The sequence below is a fragment of the Anopheles maculipalpis genome, chromosome 2RL (genome assembly GCF_943734695.1).
Source record: "Anopheles maculipalpis chromosome 2RL, idAnoMacuDA_375_x, whole genome shotgun sequence".
In the NCBI taxonomy this organism is placed as follows: Eukaryota; Metazoa; Arthropoda; class Insecta; order Diptera; family Culicidae; genus Anopheles; species Anopheles maculipalpis.
In genome coordinates, this window is record NC_064871.1 from 63473445 (window position 1) to 63498003 (window position 24559).

General features: G+C 42.3%; 1 protein-coding gene across 1 annotated transcript in view; it reads left to right on the forward strand.

The window, feature by feature from the left end:
* The first annotated feature begins 673 nt into the window (after positions 1–673).
* The window catches only part of LOC126556283 (histone H1-like), a 591209-nt gene continuing 567323 nt past the window's right edge, over positions 674–24559 (forward strand). The window contains exon 1 of the mRNA XM_050211519.1: positions 674–680. The gene's annotated coding sequence lies outside the window, so the exon portion shown is untranslated. The remainder of the gene's footprint in view (positions 681–24559) is intronic.

Consider the following 24559-nt stretch of genomic DNA (forward strand, 5'->3'; position numbering starts at 1 on the left):
CAACGTCGAGCTGCAAACAGGGAAATGATGATGTTCACGATGATTGAATCTTGCAGCGGCGCAGGTCCTAGTTAAGGTAAATGGTAAGTTTCCTAACGCTTTGTTTTGTGGCGGACGATGCGCGGATGTCTCCATTGGGCCAGTGTTCCAACCTAACGACAATACGGTGCTAACGGTAGACAGTGCCCAGTACTCTCGGTGCGATGCAGGTTGGCTCAATAAAAAGACGTCGAATATTTTGTTTTGCTGTGATTAATAGATTTTGTAAGCTTGTACCAAGCCCAAGCTACCAGATTGTTGGGAATGATGATTTGTGAACACGTAATCACAATAACAGCATTGTCAGAGTTGGCGTAGCGGTTGATAATGGTTTGAGAAGTTTTGCAGGGTTTTTCAACTGCTGGCAAATAACTCTTGGTTTTTTTTACATTCATAACGTCCATTGAAACAATTTGACTACAAACAAACCTATGAAAGCTAAATGCACATCTCTCCCCTTAAGCAACTATCTTGCGAACGTCTTGTTCATTTTTATCCATATCAAGTTCTAGATTCGCAAGGCTGGGCAATGTTCGTGCGAGTAAGAAATATTCCAATACCAAAGATCCATGAAAATAAACTAATAAAATGGTTGGAACCCCAACCACCAACGCGCCGTTTGCACACGGTGCAGCATCATCGTTTGATTGATCTTGGAATGATTTTCTCTTTCATTTTCTGCAGCCCCCGTCCAACTGTTCCAGCTACCGAAACATCGCCCAGCCGTGGCGGGTGAATGTGTGTTGAGAAAATCTACTTGCAAGCAAGATAGTAGCTCGTAAAACGATCTGGATAACATAAAGTTTTCATATTATTAAATTAGATACTTTTAATGATTTAGATTCCGATACAGGGTACCTTGTCCCGATTGCTGAAAGTTGGACGGTCAACAGCACCCATGGATTGAATAGGTTGGTGCAATAAATTCCGTACGAAAAAATAGATTTTTAATTGACTCGCCAAGATAATAATATGGATCACTGGGTAGGAGTATAAAGTTAGAAGTTGGTCGACCGCTTCCTTCACCAAGTTACACATTGGTTCGCTAAACGGATCACATCATGGCTGAGCCATCCAACCATCTCCCTCTATTCCGATCCATTCTCCCGGCTGATGGCGCAGTTTTGCGTATCGGGTGCAATAAATCTGCTTACTGTCGTCATGCTGCGTTCTATATGCTTGACGTGGAGGAGTTAGTTGGGAATCAGCCGTCTTCGTGGTGAATGATTTTGAAATGAAATACTTATTACGTTTGTTGCAACCAATGCAACGCACCAAAGTTATACGGATTCACTCGGTAAGGTCAGTTTTATTGCCTTTGGAGCGGGAATCAAGATAACAATCTGAGCAGTAGCAGTTGCCCCTCTCAAGCTAGAGGCTCCGGAATTGCTGTAGGACTCTACCGAAAAGGTATCTCACAAACTGGAGCACATGCGGCACGAATGACGCACTCGTTAGCAGCCTTTTTTGTGCTGTTTCTCCGATTCTGGACCGTATCGATGAATCTCAGCCAATGATTAATCATTTTTCGGTGCATGTTTGTGTATGTGTGTGTGTGTGTGTGTGTGAGTGAGCTTATTCTCTCCGCTGGTCAACATCTATCCAACCTGCAGATGCAGCTGAAATGCAGGCTGCCGACATCCCATGCCGTTAAGCATTTGTTTTACCTCTTTTGAGATAATTCGTCACAGATATAGGGCGGCCTTCTGTACGCGCTGCAGCGAAGTCATCGAAAAATCATTGAACTGTTCCGATTCATCTTTGTCTGTCGTAGAAGAGAAATCCTCTGCCGAATCTTTGCGCGCGCTGACACGGCGTAACCGAAACAATGCAAATGCACACTCGAGAATGAGTAATGACCGGAGCAAATATGGACTTCGTGCTGTGGGACAACGACCGCTCGCAAGACCGTATCGGGCGAAACAAATGCATCATTCTTGGATGCAATTTTCGTGCTGCGTTTGTCGTTTTCGATCATCCGTTTGGTGTTCCTTTTCATTTGCCCTCAATAGGACAGCTAATCGGTTCTGGTCAGATGGTATTTAGCATGGTTAAAGGAAAGGTTTTGTACGCCCCTGGTACCAACCGGCCGGAATAGTTTGCTAATGATGGACGAATGGAGGATGGCGAATCGGGGAGATACGGAAAATGACCAAACATCTCGTAAACACGCAAGGTGTTATTTTTGAGGAGGGTGTCAGCTTTCGACGAACATCGGAAATGATTTTGGAACTGCAGACCTGGGATTACAATATCTTAGGTAACTAGCCCTTTTAACAGGTGGAAATGTAGTAAGATTATTGCTGGTTTTGAATTAGTAATTAATAGCCAGTGCCACATGAAGTGAATATCCTAGTATTTCTGGTGGCGTAGATACGCATTCATTTATTTTAACATCGTCGGTCTCCAAAAGGCAAGAGTCTTATAATATCTATGATCAGAGCCTAGGATGTAGGGATAAATTATGTGCAAAGTGGGTCAAGGAAATCCAGAAATTACAGGTTCTCTTTTGAGAATGTATAATGAAAGGATATGAAGACTTGGAAGGAGAAGAAGTATTAATATCCATCTTGAGTTAGTAATTGCATAATAGTTAACAAGAGATCTGTTTTAAGTACTAATTTCTAAATCTGTAAAGTCATTGTATTTCTTAGATTGTTGTTAGGAACTTAATTTGAGGGTAGAATTGCTGTTAAGTAAATGTTTTAAGTTAGTTCCACTCGTGACGTGCTTCAAACGTTAAGAACCAAACAGCTGAGGCGTCAAGCCCCCACAAGGGAGGAGTATCAACGCCAAATAATTGAGCGACGCAAAAGGTTACAAGCAAAAGCTGCGATCAGTTTCACCAATGTAAGTCGCATGCTGAAAGACATTTGCCGGATACTCTCCAAATAATTTACCCAAATTTAATGCTCACTCGGTTGAGCATGGTTGTGGCTATCACCGTTTTCTCGTTCACGGCGATCGCCGAACACTTAAATCGCTCTTTTTGGCGATCGCGGTAATGATCAGCATCGATGGATGTATTTACCTTTATAAGCTTTTAAATCTGACGCTGATACGTGTTCGAATTCAATATAAAAATGTAAATCCGCGATCATAATTTTCGCCGCCGACCAGCCGTACGAAACACGTGCGCACACCACGAACGAGGCGTATGGATGTGTATTTCAGATCCGAACATACAGATGACAGAATCTCTTTTACTCTTGATGCTCAGAAGAAAAGAAGATCGGAAAACAACATAGGGCGAAAGTAAACTGGGCTTCATAATATATTTTGACGCAGCTCGAATCAAATTTACATCCACAAGAATTTGTATACACATTTTGGCACTTACTAAAGCCTTCATAGAGACACTCGAATTCTGACTGACCTAGAACCTCTGGAAATCTTGATTACAAAAGACTTACAAAAAGTACACATAAGTTGAAAAAAAAAATCACATAAAAATGCAGGTGAATCTCGCATAAGCACGCGTCTGAGAGTATTTTTGTCGTATTTGCTTCCCGGTTTTGCATCAGTGCTCTTCTTGACCAAGATGGCAGCAAAGAAGATTACTGTAAGGTCACAAACATGGAAAGAATTTATGGGCTAAATAAAATGTAAAGTTATTCACAGTTTACCTCAAGAATGCGTTTCACAGTCATTAACATCGATACGGCAACGGGACACGTTTTAGTGCGATTGCATTATGCAAGGTGTGTCGGGAGAGAGGCGAGTGTTTAAAGCTGATATAATTACACATCTTTGATTTACTACTTTGTGTCGTATTATTGTAAGAGTTTTAAAATGTTAATTATTCTTGACACATTTGAGTAGGAGAAGTGACAAAGAAGACTGAGAAATTCAATGTTTTGAGGGAGAATTTTGAACAAGAATTTAATTTGAATACGTATTGCGTGCTAGTTTTAGGGTTGGTCCGGTTGCTAGAGGAGGCAGCGACACCAGTCTTCATACTGCAGGACCGAGGTTCAAATCGCATCCCGACCTTTCTCCCTTAAGAAGAACTGACCATCCAACTACGTGGATTCAATAAGCATCGTAATGCATTAGATAGCCGTCTCCGTTCGTTGGACCTCTTCAATAGCTTTCAAATTAAAAACAACTAACTTTATACTCATGTTGTGTTTGACTTTAAAATGTCCCCCGAAACTAGATCGATAGGCCGACGAGCGGACAAGGCTCAATGATGGAGCAATTACTCAGTACGTGCTACGATTGCTTAGCTAATATTTACATTTCAAGTGCCAAGGTCCATTATTGGACGGTGCCACAAAGTCCAAGGCAACAAAGGCTAGGCCCACGTGGTGATGATCATCGGAGGGTGAGCTGGTTTTCGTTCGAACTATTTTAATGTTTTGCAAATATTTGTCCAGACTCACGCACTCGACCGGTCGATCGGTCTCTTTAGCTCTAAATGGTCCACTGCTAGAGATACGCTTCATGAGATTAGGCCAATTTAGTTGTGTATGGTATTTTGTTTTCAGACTAACGACAAATGGCCTCACTCTGTTTGATCGACTCACCTCACCTTTTGAATAATGCTCGATGCTGCACGGCAGACGGTTTCGCTCTCATCCATTTCATCCAGCGTTGCGTTAGTCCCCGTATCTGGACCACCTTTCATTTGACTGCGGTGCAAGAAATCTTTGGAGGGATCAACGGCGACATTGCGCAAGCGCAAATAGATATCATCCCTTCCGAAAAGCAGTCTCATCGATGGGCATGTGAAAATTTATTAACCTCATAAAAGTCGCTCTGCTCGTCGGTCAGCATACAATGTCAACCGTTATGGGTGAAGGGTCCGTGGCGACGATTTGTTCTACCATTCCCCTGCCAGCACGGAAGCCTGCACTCGAAACTACCCTCTCGAGCGTGTAGAGACCCTTTGGATGGTTTGAACTAGCCAAACAAAAGTCAAACCAGCAAGGGACAACGGAGCAACACATCAAAACATTGTTAGAAATTCATAATCAATGCTTGGCTGACGAAGGAAACCGAGGCGCTTCTATCCTGCCCGACTGCGCAGACGGCCGGATCGTTTATTGTGTTTGGTAGTTTTGGGTGTTCTTCATTCCTCCGTTTGGGTTCTTTTACCGCTGCTCCGTTTGTTGCTCCTGCGGGCTTCGGTTTTGGTCTCTTTTCACTGGTTGACACCTTGGGATCATAAATTATGCCTCATTGAGTAATGAAAAATTGTCACGCTGCCAAACGACGGAGAAATGGTGTCGTCCAAAGGCTCTGCTTGTTCCTCGTGTTGTTCCAAAGCGTGGAGTTTCATGGATAGACACTCGTAACGACCTATTGCATTTTGCGAACAATGCCTACACGGGACTGGGTGGTGTGTTCGAATATTTGTAAATATTTACACACAACGCTGAGATACAATACTATTGTTTGTTTCCGAGGGACGGGTCAAAGTTTTATACCGTTTTGATGAACTGAAAGCTTACGATCAACTCTGGTGTTGTAGTTCGAGTGTAAGGAGCGCTACAAATTCGTCGTCCGCAACAGTCGGGTTCGGTTGACCATCAGGTCTTGGCTTGTCCTTGTGGTAATGACTATAACTTTGTACTTGTTATCGTAATATATCTGCAACGAATTTTTTCAAAATGGTTGACGAAGACCTACGCATGCTCGGAGACGGGTATAGTTATAGAAGAATTGTGATTCTGTATAAGTCACCAAACGCTAAATAAATTTATTTAATTTTATTAACTTTCTGAATAGATCATTCAATGAAGCGAGAATTAAAATCCAAACGACCTTTATCATACAATAGTTTGAAATTTCTATAATGTTCTATTTAGTGAAACCACAGTACATATTGAACCTTTTCACTACGGTTCCACGGAATTTTTTGATTATTAATAAACCATCCTCTTGTTTGGATTGTCATAAAATTTTAGTATGTTGTTTTTTACCATCTCAGATCGAGTGCTTTTGGTTACTTTGGTATTAAATCACACAAACTGTCTCATTTGCACGCAGCCTGAAATATCTGATGAAAAGGCTTTGTATGCTGTGAACTTCCACAAAAAACGTACAGCAAACAACAGTTTTACCCGAATTGACCCATTACCCAAAACAAAGTGCACCTTTACGAAGGTGTCCGGCCGCTCCCTAGTATTCAATTCCTCCAGGGTTACTTACTGCCACGGAATGGACATAAATTTGCGTCCAAGTTTATCGTGTTGCGTATATTGTAGAATTAATTGGAATACATATTTTTTCGGCACCGATTCCTGCGTGCTTTCTTTTTAACCTCACACGTATCCTTCGACCGCTGGAACGATGGGATTGGACGTTTAGTCCAACAATCTGGGCATGCTTCCAGACTGGTGTATCAAATGTAGTTTGGTAGATGGTTGGGTTACTTTGGCCAATGAGTAATGAAATCACGTGCTTACCTTAGGCACAGTTTGAATGAGTGGAAAGTTTGGTCTGTTGTTTGTTTTGAGTCTTTAGTTCGTATATTTTGTTGATTTACTGGATTATTAATCCGTATTCAGATGCAAAAAATTGAGGATTGTAACATTTATTGATTTTGAGCCGTATGTTTTCCGTCTTGCAGTAATGCTCCACGTATTATTTTCATTAACATTTTATTTTAAAGCATAGTTATAAAATAAAACTTTTCAATTCATCGATTGAAAAATAATTCAAAATAAATTAAGAAGATTGTTCATAGTGCGTACAGATATGCTGCAGTTTTTGATTTGTAAGAGTGGCTTAAGCTGTGTTTTTGAATGAACCTAAGTTTTATTAGAACATTGAGTTAAAATAAAATGCTTCTTTTACAACTTCATCTTGGCTTAACGACCTTCTAAGGTCGTGACGGCTATTGATCGGCCTTACTAGACTTGCTGAAACCACGTAGATGGATAGTCAGTCCTCAAGTCTGGTCCGAATGGGATCTGAACCCCGGTCCTGTCGTATGAAGATCTTCGCCGCTGTCGCCTACACAACCTGGCCGCCCAGCTCTACCATACAAATAACAAAATAATAAGTAATTAAAGATCGGTAACAGGATACAGTGTCTTATTATGTATATATGTATATATTTATTCATGATAATGGTTAACAATTTCATTGTTTAACGTTACAGATTGGTCATACGCAGCAGTTTTGCTTTTCTAACCTAAATTCGTAGCATTTACAGTTTTTAAAATATTTTGTTTGACAACTTTGTTAAGTTAAGCACTGAATGTGTTAGGTGTGCTAACTACAAGCTATCTACAAGCTATCTTCAATAATATCTCCTAATACACGAATGTATTCGTGGGGAGAATCTCTACTGTTTTGTTTTGTTTTGTTTTAATTTATCATTAATAGTTTTTATCAAATCATTAAAACATTGAACGCCAGCTTTATGGCACAAATAGGCGCACCTAGTGTACCTACTTTCGTACAATATCATGCGCAGTACCTTATTGAGCATGACCTGAACTCTCCTTTTGTGTGTTTGTGCACAAATCCCCCACACGGACACAGCATGAGTAACCATTGATGTAATAATTTGTTTAAACAAAGCCAGCTTATTCTGGAGTGAAAGTTTGGACCTGCGATTGACCAAAGGATACAGGCTCTTGATAAGGATGTGACCTTTGTTCAAAATGCTCTGTACATGTTCTCCAAAGAGCATCTTGCGATCAATCAGCAGGCCCAAGTATTTTATGGCCGTGGACCATTCAACAAAAACGCCCTCCACATTCAATCTACTCCTTGGAGAAGGGATTATAAGTTTAGCTTTAAATCGATAGGGGAGCAACATTGCTTGCGTTTCGGCAGTATTTATTTAAATCTTCCAATTTGAAGCATATTGAGCAGCGCTGAGCCCTACTCCTCAATTCAACCATATTTTTGCCCTTTACTGCAATGGCAGTGTCATCTGCCAACAGAAACATCTGTCCATCTCAGGGTATAATCGGGATATCTGCTGTGTACAGTACGTACAATAACGGACCCAGCAGACTACCTTGTGGTACACCTGCAGGTACGGTAAATGGGTCAGACATTTCAGAGCTCAAAGCTACTCTGAACGTTCTATCATCCAAATAACTACTAATGATCTTGGTTAAGTACATAGGAAGTCTCAACGCATTTTCAATGTCTAGGAAGGCAACAGCATACCTCTTAAGCCTGAGCAACTGATGTGTAGTGGAATAGCCCAGACGAAAGTCAAATTGTGCTGTAGGAATGATCTCCAGTTCAGACACCCAGTCTTGGAGACGATCAAGGACCAATCTCTCCAAAAGTTTACCTAAGGCACATAGCAAACTGATTGGGCGGTAGCTCTCAGGACAGGTCGGACCTTTCTCTGGTTTGAGGATGGGCACCACTTTAGCACTTTTCCAAGCACTAGGGAAGTAACCCAGTTTCAAACATCTATCAATAATATTTGTTAATAAAATCAGTGCCTTCACCTGTAATCTCTTAAGGAGAATGTTGAAGATTCCATCTAAGCCAGGAGCTTTCATATTCCTCATCCGCTTCAGCGCAAGTCGGACGTCGTCGATGGTCACACGGTTTCGTCGAGGCATTGAGAAGCTGGCCTCTTTAACTTGTGACACGCTGGCTGCTACATTACCCTCAAGAGGACTAGCAATATTTTCACCCAGAAGATGGGCAGATACAGTGTCAATAAATGGCAATGTACATGTGCAGTGGCAATAAATGTAAATTTAAATATGTCAGATAATATAATGCATCTAATTCATCTTTTGAAAGATGCAAATCAAAAAACTAAGAAGGTGGAAAAAAGCACTTGAAAAGTTGTTTAAATGATGTCGATTTGATAGCCTGCAGATGATACACAATTAAGCCGTCGAATTTGATTTTTTTTTTTATTCATAAAGGAGTCGTCGAAATTTATAATCGCTGCTGAATTATAGCTAATAAAAAGTTCACTTTTAATAAATTTGACGTCTTTCGATGGTAACAGAGGTTGCTATACAATAATTGGAGATTTAAAATTGATAAGGCGGGCGGCCCGGTGGTGTAGCCGGTCTTCAAACGGTAGGCCTGGGGTTCAAATCCCATCCGGACAGTTCCCTGTCCTCATGTAAACTATCCGTCGACCGGCGTGACCTAGACTAGACGGTCCAAAAGCCAAAAATAATAATAATATTCAGAAGATATTAAGACAAAACTATCAACGCTTATTTCGCTTTTGAAATGGTTAATTGTCGTGTTGTGGAAAAGATTGCAGATGTCAATCATCGAACTAATCCGATGCCACCTCAAAGAAGACAAGTGAACGTCAAGCGCAATGTACGGCATTTCAATCGGGTCATAATTTTAACACTTTCCGATAGGAAAAACGTGGTGAACCACAGAAAATTTTATAAATTTATAAAAATCCAAATGTATATAAATTTATAAATTTAAAAATTTTATAAATGTAAAATTTAAATCACGTTCATAAGCCGCTCGTTATTTTATAGATAAAATTTTAGTTTTCTCTGACAGCAGAAAATTTATCACACAACAATTTTAATTTATCACACAACGAACACTTTTGCAGGAGCTTTATTTTAGTTGCAAAAAACTGACGATGTTAACGGCTACTCCGTCTTTTGTTATTTGGAAGGTTACATCGTTTACTAGCTTTTTGAATTCTCACACTTCTGGTCACACGTGCTTATTGCAGCAGCAAGTGGGCAAAATATTTCAAATATTTACCTAAATAATTGAAGGATGCAGTCGTGTGCTGTATCACGATTTCGTGATTGCGTTAAATCATTGCGTCCTGTGTTTGGTAAAGGTGGCCGTATGTCGATAAACGTGAACATTGCGCTGTGCTGATAAACGCACTTTCTTCTTGCGCATCTTGACGTGCGATCATTCACGATCGTCGCAAAGCCTCACAGCCCGAACGCCCGTCTGCAGGCTGGAAGGCATGCCGTAGGAACCATATCTCTCTCTCCCGTTTGGGAAGGGAAAAGCAGAAGCCTTTCCAGGAGCTGACCACAGCAAGCGAACGTCAACTGGATCCGGTAGACGACGCGGGACGAACATAATCACCATTCAATAACTAATCGCGCCAACTCGAAAGTCAATTTGACCCACAAAAATAAGCAGACATCGAAATGGGCAATAGCGTGGAGGCGCATCATCGCGTTTTCGCAGGTGAACGGGCAGCTTTCGTTTGCAACTGCAGCAAACGGCGTGAAAGGGATTCATGGACGCATCATTCCCAGTAGTCGCTGTCCAAGCAGCAGAAAAACACGCCAATTCGCTATCGAGCGATCACCACCAGCCGCCAAAGTATTCTGAGGTGACAACCGGGAACCAGGATAGTGGTGGATAGTTTGAAATGTTGGCATAGCGCATAGTGCTTCATTGCAGTGGCGACGATAAGTTGCTTAGTAGCCTGCCACTGCCACTCCGCTACACACATCCCGGCGCACACGACTATCGCTCTCTTCATCGGTGCAGATTAGTTGAACAATTCCAGTGTCCAGCGAAAAAGTCTGCAACACGACACGGGGCCTCGGATGCCTCCGCCGACTAAAATCGGGTTAGTCGAAGGTGCGCAGATGGGACTGAAACGGTAGAACGGTGGCGGTGGCTTGGTTGGCAAACATGAGGGACAGGTTGCTGTACGATGGTGACTGCCCAAGGCAATCGTTGCCCGGTGCCTTACGGGTATGGCAGAAGCGCAAGTGTGAACCTGCGCCGTGACCACCGAATAGTGAGCTTGAATCTGAAACGGGAATGAACGCGCGAAAGGAAAGGACAAATCTTTATGGAAATAAATACATTGGAATGGCTCACTCTTTGCAGCAAGATGTAAACGACGGAGACGCAGTGTAGTTTCCTTAAATTAATTCGCCTTGTTTATTGAAGCTTGGAAATAGTTTTTTGGTTTTCGACAAAATGTATTTACTTTCCAAGTCACAGTTGTCTCAAGAGTTTCATTGAATAGTGCTTCTTTTGAATTATAAAAAAAATAAATAATATTTTAAATAATAAACTAAAACCAGTTCATGCAAGCCATAACAAAAGTGCTTTTAAAGAAATTAATATAGGTGAAGTTTAAATCTAGAAACATAACATAAAAAATATTTTCAAAAGCTTTCATCGTAAATTGCTTACTAAATTTATTAGTTTAAACTCCAGGCAACTCCAGACTAGAAAAACGAGAAAATGTTTAAAACTGAAACCTAAAAAAATACATCGGAATTATTTAGAGCTGCCATCTTAAAAGAAAACCTTAAACTATTTTAATTGCAAAGAATTAGTTTATCGACAAAATAGTTTTTTGCCTTTCTGACATTTCTGTCAATATTATTTTAAGAAGCATGATTGGATTTGGCCTGTTTTGTTTTTGTCTGATTTGATTTATTCAGCTATGAAAAAGTGACTTGTCTAGAAATTATTTCTGATTCAAATCTACTTTATTAGACTAAAATTTCAAATCAGCATAAAAAGCATATTTGTATTTTTTTGCTCAAATACTAATATTCAATCAAGGTTTGATTCAATGAGCTTCAAAACATTTTGAAATGGTAATCTCTTCTCGCAGATACGGAACACTGCAAAATTTGCTACAAAAAGAACAATTTTTTGTTTACGAAATCACAATAAAAGATGCGCCCGATACATCCGAACCGTAGCTGGGGCTCTCAGTCGGCTCTCGCAACGAAGGGATTGGAAGCTGTATCTCACCTTGCAGGAACTCAGAAGATGATCTCTTAGTTTAGTTTCATGTGTGCGCGCGGGACAGGTTCGCCGACAGTGAAGGACTGCGAAGCTGCTGCTGCTGCTTGGCTCTCGCACATTGTTGTGTTCGAAGTGGCAAACGAGTGCGAGTGCCAGAGTCTCACCAAGACTCTGGGGTCTTCCTTATACCACAAGGCAGCTTAGCGCATCCGCAACGAGTCGAGTGATGAGCTCGATGGCCTACGGCGAGGGCGCTACCGAGTGACGGTGAGCGACGGTGAGGCAACAAAGGCAGTCAGGGAAAAATAATAATATGGGTTTACCTTGATTTTACTTATATGATTCCCCCAGTCGTGATTTGACTCTTCTCCGTTACACATCTCATCTGCTGCTCCGGTGCTCGTGGTCGTTTGTAGCTTTTTAGTGCGCCGCTTCTGCAGTTGCTGTTGGCCGGTATCGCTTCTACGCTTAGCGTGTGTATCCGGTTCTGACGGCGGTTCGATCGGTCACCGGTTCGCGAGAGACCCGATTACGACTTGTGGCTGACTCGCCGCCTGACCTGGGGGTTTTGCGGCCTTGGGGTAGTTGGAGGAGTTCCGGCGAGTGCGGCAGACGTGCCATCGTCAACATCCTTGGCCGGTCGAATGTGCGGCGTGCCTCGTGTGTCTTGTGATTCATAGGAACCCGATGGCTTCTTCTCGATCTCTCGATTTAGTTCGGCTCTCACGCGAATTGCGCGCAGCGATGGTTTCGCATTTGTTTGCGTACAATCATTCTGTTTGGTTGGTGTTTTGTGTTACATGCTAGATGTGCCAGGCGGAAACGGTTTTATTCTGGCGTGTTCCTATTGTTGTGGTGTATGTTTCGTCTGAAACCACTGGGGGAGTTTGCCAAACAAGTCTTAGCAAAAATAAAGCAATCCGCCAAGGAAGGCAATCAATTTTTGATTGATATGTTTGACGCGGCAAAGTGAATCGAAAGAACAAATCGTTGTGCAGTACATGTTGAACATCAATTAATGATTGATTCGCGTTTGCGAAAGTGTAACAAAAAACGTTCCGTTTAAATTGAGTTCCTGTTGTGCGCTTGTGAATGGCATGTGATTATGCAAAATGTTCTATGATAGATGGTTTTATCTGTAAAGTTTGTGAAATTAAAATAACCCTAAACAAGAAAAATAGATCCCTCCGGAGTTGACGACAGCTTAGCCATTGCAATCAACGAATAAAAGACAAGTGATTTGTGTGCTGTGTAAGTGACGAACCTGTCAACGGTTAATGTCCACGGTCAGTCTAAAGCCTACCAAACACAAATGCAAGATATTGCCCATAAATGCAGCATAAGGTGTAGCATGTTAAGATATATGCAGTTTATTTGTGCAAAATAATTGGTAAACTTGATGGCGTTTAGTGCAACCCGATAAAGTGATGACGTATGGTTCTGAAGGAAATTTGGAAGTGATACATTTCGCTGACACACATCTGCTGCTTCTTTGTAATCTGCTCGTCACATAGAAAAATTCCCGCTCCACAAAACTCCATCTAATAATCCAAACAGATTCGACAGAAATTTGCGAAAAGGTAAGCTCTTTTGGAAGAAAGACAACTTTCAAACATGTGAAACTTTTACCGTAGACTAGTGCCCAAAATATATAAAACAACACAAAATAAGCCGTCGGGAAGTTCACCACCACCGTGTGGAATGCGGTATCAAGCAGGAAGAGTCCGAAAGTGATGCGACACTTGCCGAGACCTCCAGCGAAGACGCTAGGGCGGCATGGATATCGCCGCATAATGAAGCCTTCCGCGATGGTTGGCCCCAACCGATCGTACGCGTCAGCTCGATGCGCAGTGAGCTTTACTTGTTTCAGTTTCAGCCAGGCCCGGGCATGACGTGTCCAAAATGAGAAGAACTTTTATGCTTATGTTAATTACATTGCGAAAAATTATACCCGTGAGTGATTTCGGAGGATGTTTTCTTTTGAGGTCGATTTTGTGAGTGTGATGTTGGCCGATCCTTCGAGGCTATCTTTTGGGTTTGTTATTGAAAAAGGCAGTTTCCGTGCTTGATTCAGTTTCGGTAAAACGCAACGGGGCTTTTGTGTTCGTTCCCTTGAACCCGTCTACCCTGTGATCACCCGTTCTGGGAAGTGATTGTGTCGGGTGCTCGCGTTTTATGGGTGTGTTTATTTTTAGTGTTAGCGTGCGATATTCCTCGCAAGCGGGAGTCTGAAATCAATTGCCTTAGACTGGTTTCGTTTTCTGAACCGGATAGGATGGATTAGGTAACAGCATATCTGGTTGGACATATAGCCGTATTTCCTGTGTGTTCGGGTGGGTGTTCGAGCCGTAATTAGTTGATAATGGCTTTAATCAACAGCAAGGGTGCCACGTTTGGGGATTTTGCTCTCCTACATGGCTGAACCATTCACTGATTAAGGTACAACTGGAGCGCCGGCATCTTGCTCGTGGGTGTGTTTCATTGTAACAGATGTTGCCGCAGTTTGTCACCTCGGAATGATGACTAACGGAACATCACAACTCGAAAGACGCTAATGAAAAACTTGGGATGTTGGTAGCAGATGCAGCTATGAAGGTGAGCCGGTGATAATTAAAAGGTTGAGGTTCATTGCCGTAAAAATGTGTAACGGTTGTTCAAACGAAAATGTAAGGATGAGCTTCTTGAAACTTGACGCGATTAAAAGTAGAACTTGGAATGGACTTTTGCGAGTAAAATTGTTCAACGAATCTTTGGTGTGCTTTTTGCCAGGACATCATTGTACCAAATGAGATGTGCTGCATGAGACACGCTGTACAAAACTCCGGCAAGTCTCCGATTTGCGTGTTTTAACGTATCAGAAGCAACACATCCACGGAAATGACGGAAACATCTCTCCCTGTGGTGAAATGAGCCTCCAAATCACAGCATTCCTTAGATCACCACCAGCGGCCACAGTAAATGGGAAACCATTATCTTGATCTCTTGATCACCTGCCGTTGTAAAAGCGGCGCACCAGGGCAGCCTCGCAAGGGCTGCGCAGTTCACTTTCAAAAGTCAAATTCCTTCGCGATCATCTCGCACAATGTGCGCTCGAATGAGATCAAAATGTCGTGAGACGGATTCCCGGGTTACCGGGAACTGCACTGCGACTGCCTAAACTGCACCAGTGCCGTGGCGCACTGCATCTTCACTTTGTGTGTATCTCTCTGTGTGTGTTTTTGTGTGTGATTGTTTACACTTTTAGAAATGCGGCTCGAGCTGGTGGATGTGTGTGCGCGCGCGCGCGAGAATGGGAAAAAAGATTTATCGCATCGATAGGGGCAGACGACATCATGATCATAAATATCGACAAGCGTAAAAAGGCGGATCCAAGGCGGTGAAGGCAGGGACCAGCCGACCGAACGTTTTGCTCGGGCACCGGAGGGTTCGAAGAAAAAAAAGGCTAGGGGATTTCCGTTTTCCTATCGTTTGTTCCCCCTAGTGGCAAAAAAGTGTGGAGTTAACTCGGGTGGCAGCGATAATGCGTCCTGGCATTAGAGAAAAGCGAAAGGCCAGAAAGAGTAAAAAGAAAAAAATATCGGCCAGCTTTATCTTTCACTCGATGCCACAGAAAGTGACTGTCAACAAATGTGTTTTCTCGGTTTTCCATGCTTCGTGCGGTAGTTAGTTGTGGAGCTTGTGCGACGGAGAATGGGCGATTTGCCGGGCGAAGGGTTAATTTGATAACCCGGCAACATGGGACGAGCGACAAGGCGAACAAGTTAGCGAAACCGTAACGCTTGATGCATTTTTCTAATGGTAGCCAGAAGTAGAGAGGGCAAAATGTGTAATGATTAGCTCGAATTGATTCGTGTTTGCAAGCTCCGCCCATTGTTGGCTCTTGATAGTGTTTAGGAACATTGCAATAGTGGAATAGAGGCGTTGAGGCGATATTGAAAGAAAGCTATCATAGGAAACACTTTCGATTGCTGTCTAGCGGCATTGATTATTTTATTCCTTGCTTGGTTCCTAAATGGTGTGATAAAGTTATTAACCTGAAAGCTGGAGTTATTATACAGTTTCTTGCATACAGTATTTAAAATACTAATTTAATTGCAGCTTGCATAATATTGTAATTGTATGCATTCTAGCCACCTTTGAGCTGCAAGAATCTGTGTTTGGTCAGATCACCACCTGCTGGTATACCTGCTGGCGCGAACAAGCCACACTATAAGCCACTTGTTCCGCGTAAACAGAGCTCAGAAAAGACGCCAACACAAGATTCTCCCGCACAACCAGCGGGCGAGCGCAGCAAAGAGGCCTCTCTCCCCACTGATGGATGAGGTAGAATGCAAGTCTGGGCATTAGGTCAGTGATGCTAATTTGAGTGCGTAAACGAATGCGGCATGCTGATCAGTACGGTTGCGAACTAGCGATGGTTAATGATTTACGATCCTTCACGGAAATTGGTTTCGAGCAAGTCGTGTACCGATCGTCTTGATAGACGTCAGAATGTGCTGGATAGTGTGGTGTAAATACGATGAGAGGTTTAGATACATCAGCTTGCTCTTAATCCGACGAAGCATCCAAGTCTGATAAGATATTATTTAGCTAGTTTTTTGAGATCTTGAGATCTGTTTAAGTGATTGGTAATAAACTTTATAAATTGATTTAATGACAACTTAGCTTGGCATTAAATCTTAAAAAAGTGAACTCTTATAAAAGTGAACAATAATTACAAATTAAGTTTCAATTACAACACTGTTTAGAAATCTTCTTTCATTTTAAATAAATGATATTGATTTCGCAGGGACTATCGGTAAGGCTTAGTCAGGAGTTTACCATTGACCCTAAGCATTACAACTGCTCGTAGTGATAAATCCGAAGGTGATAAATATTTAAATTATTTATTGCATCGCTTTCAGGTGACACTTGTACTATGCAAATTCAGCCCATGTCGTTTTGCCAATGTAACACATTGTTCAAGCGACGATACTCGGGTCAACGAAAAGGCGCTGATGCATCGAGTCCTGGTCGAGACGGTCGACCGTTTTCAACTTTTAACCATACTTTGTTCCTCGGTTCGTGTTTCTTCTTTACGTACGACTGCTGTTACTGCAGAATCGTTGGTCTGCTTGGCAATTCATTGGGAATTATTAGCGATAGCCATTTTATATGCTCACGATATGTGAGCAGGAACGGTTCGATTGGAAGACCTTATGGGATTGAGGAATCGATATTGGGATGCTTTCCATAGCTTTTGATATTAATGGGAGAATAGCAGCTAGGCTTAAATGTAGCATCCTTCTCGAGACATGTCTGTCGCAAAACGTTTGTCGCAAATTTAAGTGCCAATCGAATGCGCTACATTATCATATTCTTCCGTTTAGGCTGGCACGAATTAAAACGCCCTCAAGACGTTGGCGCCGTTTGCTACCTTTTGTATGCGAAGGTTGGTTGAGAGACGAGTTGGTTTTATTTTTGCCAGGTAAACCACGCTCAGCCCTATGATCCTAATCCAGCAAACCAAAGGTGAAGTTACGAAGCTGGAGAAGCAGGACGGAAAAAGGAGCACGTGAAGAAAGAAAACCTTCACCCATACGAGATGATATGTTTTCATTCAAGCAGCAGAACATGACTTCTGTTTATGATAATTTGCTCACCGAACATATCCTCGATCATCGCATTACAAGTGATGGTAGCGTTGGTACGATGGCTACAATGATCAGGGAGTAGAACTTGTTCACTTCTGGGCCATCGAGCTTTGCCGATGAAAGGAATTCGATCGTGTTCGAACGATGACATCTATCGAGGCGACATAGTGCGCCCGGTAGCCCGGTGAAAAGTGTGTTTACCTCGGTTTGATCGTTGCGATCGCAGACCTTGGTGGGCCAACTGAATGGTGGGAAGATCAACGATGAGGCAATGTTATTCAAATATATTTGTCTGAGCCGGGATGGTTACAAGATCACGAGCGCGGATCGATCGCACAAAAACCAGAAGCGAGAAAAGAGAATCGCTCCAGAATGCAGCATCCTACACCGCCGCTACCTGCCAATCCCTGGGAAGCATAGACACACCTTCTAAAGCCAATTTCTTTCCACCAAACGTGTTGAATGTAATGCCGTAGAATTGCAAAGTATTGCAGAAGCTGCTGGGCGTGTTGTGAGCACTAATGTCCCGCTGTGTGTAGTCAGCTGGTTCTGTTTATTGTTGAGGGATAGTATATAATATATTTAAATTCTGTTTCGATGCCATAGGCGCATACTACGGCTAGGCGTCACATCAGGGTACAAGAAACTAGACAAATAAGGTCAACTTGTGATGAGTTATAAACACATATTTAAAGATAAGTATTTTAAATGATAAGAACATGTCAATAATAGTCGTATGATGTCTGAAACGGCTTGGAGGTGAAGCGACAGTGACGCTAATCTTCACACGACAGGACCGTAGTTCAAATCCCATACGAACCGTTTGTCTATAGTGAGGACCTACTATCCAACTAAATGGTATCAGCGTGCCCTAAAAGGTCGTTAAGCCAAAATGCAGAAGGTGATGCTCGAAACATCCAAATTCTTTTTCAACACCGACTCTCTAATGGTGGCAATATTTGTTTCAAATCATCTTCAAGCGATTCGCAATCACCAACTGAAGACTTTCTACACGATGCAGAACGTGAAGAGAGGTAAGCGATAGCAGTGCGTTCGTAATGAGACAGCAATGTGTAGCGCGTTTGATCGCCTCAAGCAGATTGTAATCTCACTAATTTTGACATCAATACCTCATGACGATTAGGCAGACTGGGCTCACCAAACTAAAGTACACATGTGCATGTGTGTTTTTTAGTACTTCGCCACGGAGTGGCAGCTTCAGGTCTACCGAAAGCTAACTGGATCGCAAACTCCATCCCGGGAGAGGTCTATAATTAGACGAACGTTTGCGTTCGCCCACCGGGGCGTTAGCTTACCAGTAAACCAGGTGCAAATTGTGTGTGGATTACCAAAATTCATACTTTCGTGCTCCACTCCACACACACGCTACACTGCTTAGCCGTATCGGGTGGGTAGCGCCTACTTTCGCCTTCCGTCAGCACTAACGAGCTAAGAGCGACGGTGTTATGACATCTTAATAATAGCCGAACGGTATCAATTTCGTGGATCAATATTTGCTTAGAGTTTGCTCCATTTTTTGTTGATCTCGAAGATCTTTCTCTTTCCCGATTTCTTGGAAGAAAGAAGGAAAAAAACAACATCAACACTCCTATTGGTTTACGTTGGTTTACGTTCCAATTTCAAGTATCCAACACGTCGAGATGGCTGTCGAAAAAGAGTTCTGTTTTTAGCGCTTGAGTTTGGCCTCGGATCGTAGAAATGATAGGTTTCTCGTTGGCGCATGATGAGTTAAAGATACTGCACACACATCGATCCACACCAGGTCTCTCGGCACTGTGAGTTGAAGTTGAATGAGTTCGTGATGTTTTTGCGTGGACACACGCGCTCATCGGTGAGTCTTTTCCCGGGCGTTTAAAATGTTTCTCAAGCTCAGCTGGGACTTGGACGATCCAGTGGCAAACGACAGTAGGGATGGGTCTTCAACAGCGTCATCATCGCTGATCATCAAGCAAATGGGGAAGCACTTCGCGATATCGAATGGACCCGTTCCTGTGGGTGCTTATTTCTTCTTGTGATACAGCTGGCAGCCACACTGAAGTACTTTGGTTTTTTTTTTTTGTAGTTTCTTATTAGCTTGAAGGGTCTTTAGTAAGAAAGATTTGTACAATAAAATGTCATATTTGTTCAAACACCTGTTGTTAATTTTACCGAATATTAAGACTTTATGAAGCTGCAACAACCATGGATCGTTGATAAGAGCAAAGGTTGGAAATTGGATCGGCCTTAAAATGATCTACAACTACAATAACTATTCGCAAATTGCCTTCGAATGATACAAAACCAAAAAGGAAACACCTTAAGATTGGTGTAGGGGGGGTGAGAGGATGGTTTGAGTAAAGATACTAACAAAGCGCACGTTCAACTGTATCGGGTGCAATCATCATAATAATGAGATGTCTACGCATAACTGAGCATTTCATCGCGATATCTGGTTTAGTCAGTAAACTGACCAGTCCGTAATTGCTGTCCCTATTTGTACGGCAGAGCCTGGGACTTTCAGGGCAATTCCTTTGTACTATACTGTCAGAAATGGCCAACGAGAAACTTGGCGAGTCCGAGTGAAATGAATTCGAATGATATTTTGATTGAGATATTTCGACCATTCGTAATTTATTGAGAAATTACGAAGAATGCAGTACACCTGTTTCGGGACCGTGGGTTAAAGTTTAGTGAAACACAAAGACAGGTTTTGGGTGCGGCTTGTTTATCACTATTTAATGTTTTGGCGTGGTAATTATTCACCTGATGAATATGTACCATCCATATCGGGAAGAAAAGATGGTCTGCCGGTGAAGATCAACATTCCAAGAAATGAAACGTGTCGCAAACTAACGAAATCAATGAAAAATTTCGTCTAGATTTTGTCTAAAGTCTGAAGTTACAACTGTCGTTCAGTTAACATTTTTTTTATTCACATTTTTCTGTTGAAGACCAAGTGAGTTTATTTTGGAAAATCAATTGTACTAATAACATAAACTATCCTTTAAACTCTACATTAACTTCTTATCCAAGCCAGTCCGTGACCAATCCAAGCATTTGCTTGCATGAAGTTTTGGTCACAAACGTTGGGATGGCGTACCAAAATCTTTCAAACTAGACGTTGATGCAGTAACATCTGTCTACTGTTCCGGGTGAGAATTTTTTAGTTTCGTCCTTTTGCTCACGTCCTTGACTTTGACAAATGATTGTTAAGATGACACATCACAAAATAAAAAGTGACGCATCTTGTGACACATTCAAGGTAGGTGAGCCTCCTTTTTTCACCGAACAACTTTTCTGTCTTCTTTACTTCTTTGTCTTTATTCTAACAACTGCACAAAGGCACCAGGTCAAAGATGGACAAGGCGAACAAAAAGAATATAGGAAGACACACTGATTGGGTCCTCTTTGGTACACTCTCCATGAATTGTACTTTGCATAAGAAATGTTTCAAATCTGATTAAACAAATTCCAGGGCATAACTGGTCCCATGGTACGATCGGTGACATAGTTGAACACAATACAACAGGTTGTTGGAGCTGGAGTGGAGGGCATCTTTCTCTCCATGTTTGGACGCTCGGCAAAGTACATAACGATGACCAGCGGTGATCGAGAAAAAAAAAGCAGTTCGAATTGGAAATTATCGTTTTGAGCGCGTTTTACCTGTGTCGTTTTGGTGGTTTTGGGCTGTCGGTTGGCTGGATTCGCTTGGGTGCGAACGCGGAAGACATATATTTAATTATAAGCCTGATTTATGGAATTTTGTCAAATGAAAAATGACGTCACGTGCGTTTTATTTAGTTTCGCTGCTTATGCTTCCCCGCACTGGATGTCGTTGAATGAAGTCCTCACACATAAAAGGATAAACACGCCATTGCTGTCGATGAGAAACGGCGCAGTTTTGTCTGGCTGAAGGTACGCAACGTAAGGATCGGATATTCCCGGGCAAGCCGGATGGATGGTCGCAAATAAGTCCTGTGATGGCTTACAGTGTCCTGGTTAAGAAAACGGAATACTGAGACGGTATATAGCAATCAAAGCCCCTTCCTGAGGATGATTAATGAGTTGTGCTCCATAACGTTGCACAAGTTTGTCACTGTGGTACGGAATGGGTATATCATCATCAGCTGAGGCTCTTCTGCGCTTCTTCACTTTCAACAACGCTTCAGGATGCACTTTGTGTTGAAAAGCCCTTGCATCTTCAATGCAGACTTCGGGGGGTGTTTTTTTTTTGGCTGCGTACCATCCCAAATCCCGGGAAGCTCACCGAACGAACACACCCTTAATCGACAGCAATGAACTGAACCGGTTCAACGTGATGAATTCCTTGCGTAAGGATTGAGGATCCTTCGATAACAAGCCAAAGATAGCCGGAAGTGAACTGTTTGAGGCGACTTCGAAAAAACCAGAAATTTTGTTTTGTTTTCGCGATCGCTCATGTTTGGCACCGATCGTACACCATTTGCTCAGAGCGGACTCCCACTGTAAGGCGGTCATCTTCGAGTCGTTTTTATTTTTATTTTCAAATTGCTCATCTTGCGGACGAATGCGTAAGCCCTGTCACGAAAGTTGATCATTATTTAACAGAATTTTTGTGTGTGTGCATCTCTCTCGCTCTCCCTTGGTCTCCCTTGGTCTCTCTCTCTCTCTCTCTCTCTCTCTCTCTCTCTTTCTCTGGTTTGTTGCCCTCGTTGATCTCTGCTGCAGTCGGATGAGCCATCTTCAGCTTACCAACGGACAGTATCTACCATACAATCTTCTACAAGCATTGACTCGGATCTGGTCCGATGCAGAATGCACGATCGTAAAATATCTTCCAATTTACGGAATGTCGTGTCGGGAAAAATTGAAATTAATTAATTATGAGCATAAAAATCAGCAAATTGTTTTTAAATTACTCTACAAGCTATATCGCATGTTGATTCCGATTTTTTAACTGATTTCAGCACAGTGGGCGGTGGAATGTAAATTTTTCAGGATGATCGAATGACATTGCCCTTGTTGTGTACGCTGTGGTCAGAAACTGAAGATTAAATGTACATTAAATTGTAAAAACTCCAAAGGCCAAGATACGAAGGAAACATATATTTATCTACAAACTTTGGAGGTTATCGAATTTTGTTATATGAACTTCAAAACTACGAATTACAGTATTGCCATTAAAAGTGAAAGAAGGTGGTAGAATACTAATACAAAAACAAAATTTTTCAAGATAAACGAAATATAAATATAGCAACTGCCACTATAAAACGACTGACTTACATTTGATCCATCAATACTACTGTCAATAGTATTGATATTAATATGTGTCGCTTAGTTAGCAACTGGAAGAAAAATATGCGGCTCGTCCGATTGCTGAAGTAAACAAAAAAAAAAGCAACTGCTCGAATATTGACAGTACAGTAAAAGTACGGTCGTTTGCTGTCGATTTAAAATTATTAAAATTATCTCAAGTAGGGTGTGGCCGTGGAACGGAGACGTAGACGAGAGGCGCAACAGAGTTCAATTAGTTCTTGGGTGGTCGATCTCACCGTTCCCGATACTACTGGAGACTTTCAGCTGGCTCGAGAAATTGACTTCACTTTTGCTGGAGGATGTTACAGTAGGAGAAAAGAAGCCATCAGTGGAGCTTTCGGGGCGGACGACTATCGCTGCGTGAAGAGGCAAAAAGGTTGACCAAAATAAGTTTTAAAATGGTCAGTTTATGAGTTCACGTTGCCAACGATGGCACGTTTGGTAACGGACAAACAGTGCTGGCAGTGGGGCTGGTGTTCGGTCGAGGAGTAGGTTTGTTTTTATGTCTCTTTCTCTGATTTTGCATCGGCGACTCATGCAGTTAACCGACCCGGTTAACTCGTGCTCGCTTAAGTCCCGCATTTGAAACTGTAATGCGACAGGATTATGGAGCATTTAGTAATCCGAGTCTGCATTTGCGCAAAATGGCGTGTAATTCCACGGTGATGATTGACTCGCATCTAATCGGATTCGTTGTTTTATTTGTCGAGAGAACCAGAACTACCACAAAAACGGTAGAAAGTGTATGATCCTACCTTTAAATGCTAGATCATCCCTTATTAGTTCAGGGAATATGATCTGTCGCATCATCCGTTCATTCGTTGATCCATGAAGTCGGGACAGTCCCACGACAAGAATTGCTTCAATCCTTCCAATGCATAATCGTGTGTGGTATCGAATGTCTTTTTCCGGTTTTCCCTTTTTCGAGACGAATATGTATGTGTGTGTGTGTATGTGTGTGCGCGTTTTATCATTCCATTATTTACAAGACTTAGGAGATATGAGGCTATCTGGTGAGTACACTTTCCAAGCACGACATATCACTGTTTCGAATCGATCGAACTGAGACTATTGAAATGTCTCTTGCTATAAATGACAACGATTGCACTCGCGATCGCAGTGGCCATTAATCTCTTTTTTGTGTTTAATGTGGAGACCTGTAAGGCCTCACGATCGGGTGTACTATCATCACAACGGTGGTAACAAAAATTGCTCTACTCGCTGTGTGTATAAAGCCTAGCGTTTCGAAATTGAAATAAATCACTTGTCCCGGTGGCTCCGTGTGTTCGTACATGCGGGTCATTCGATACGCAGCAATCTTCTATTGGCGATGGTTAGTCGATGAACGATAGCAAATGTGCATTTTGAGAGCATTATCGTGCGCACACAATCACATACACACGCAGGAGACGGACGCAATCGAAACGCTGCGCACCTTACGATGAGATTTGCACGGAGAGGACACATCAATAGATAAATCATCCATTCATCATCTCTCGAAAAGTAAACCAATCAAGTGGAATTGAACGGTGAAACGATTGAAATTACTTTTATTATCTCTCGGGTCGAATGGAATATTCATGCTGGGAACTGCATCTCATCTTTGGCAACGTCATCGACGTCCAGCAGAAGCAGGACAGTCAGCTGCGTTGTTGCGACGATTCCTACGATGACAGATCGGCGGTCTGCCGCGATCGATGTTATAGAGTTGTCGATGTTTAGGTTGAAATGAATTAATTACAGATCAAACATTACACGCTCGTCCATCGGGCCGGCTGGGCCCAGTGGAAGAGTGCAGCGAAGCGTTGTGATGGCTCTTTTCCTTTGCTGTGTAGTCTACGTAGCAGTACGAGAAAAACGGTGGGAAAATGTGTGGCCTGAACAGGCCTGCTAACACCGGAAGGTATTCAGCAACGGTACGC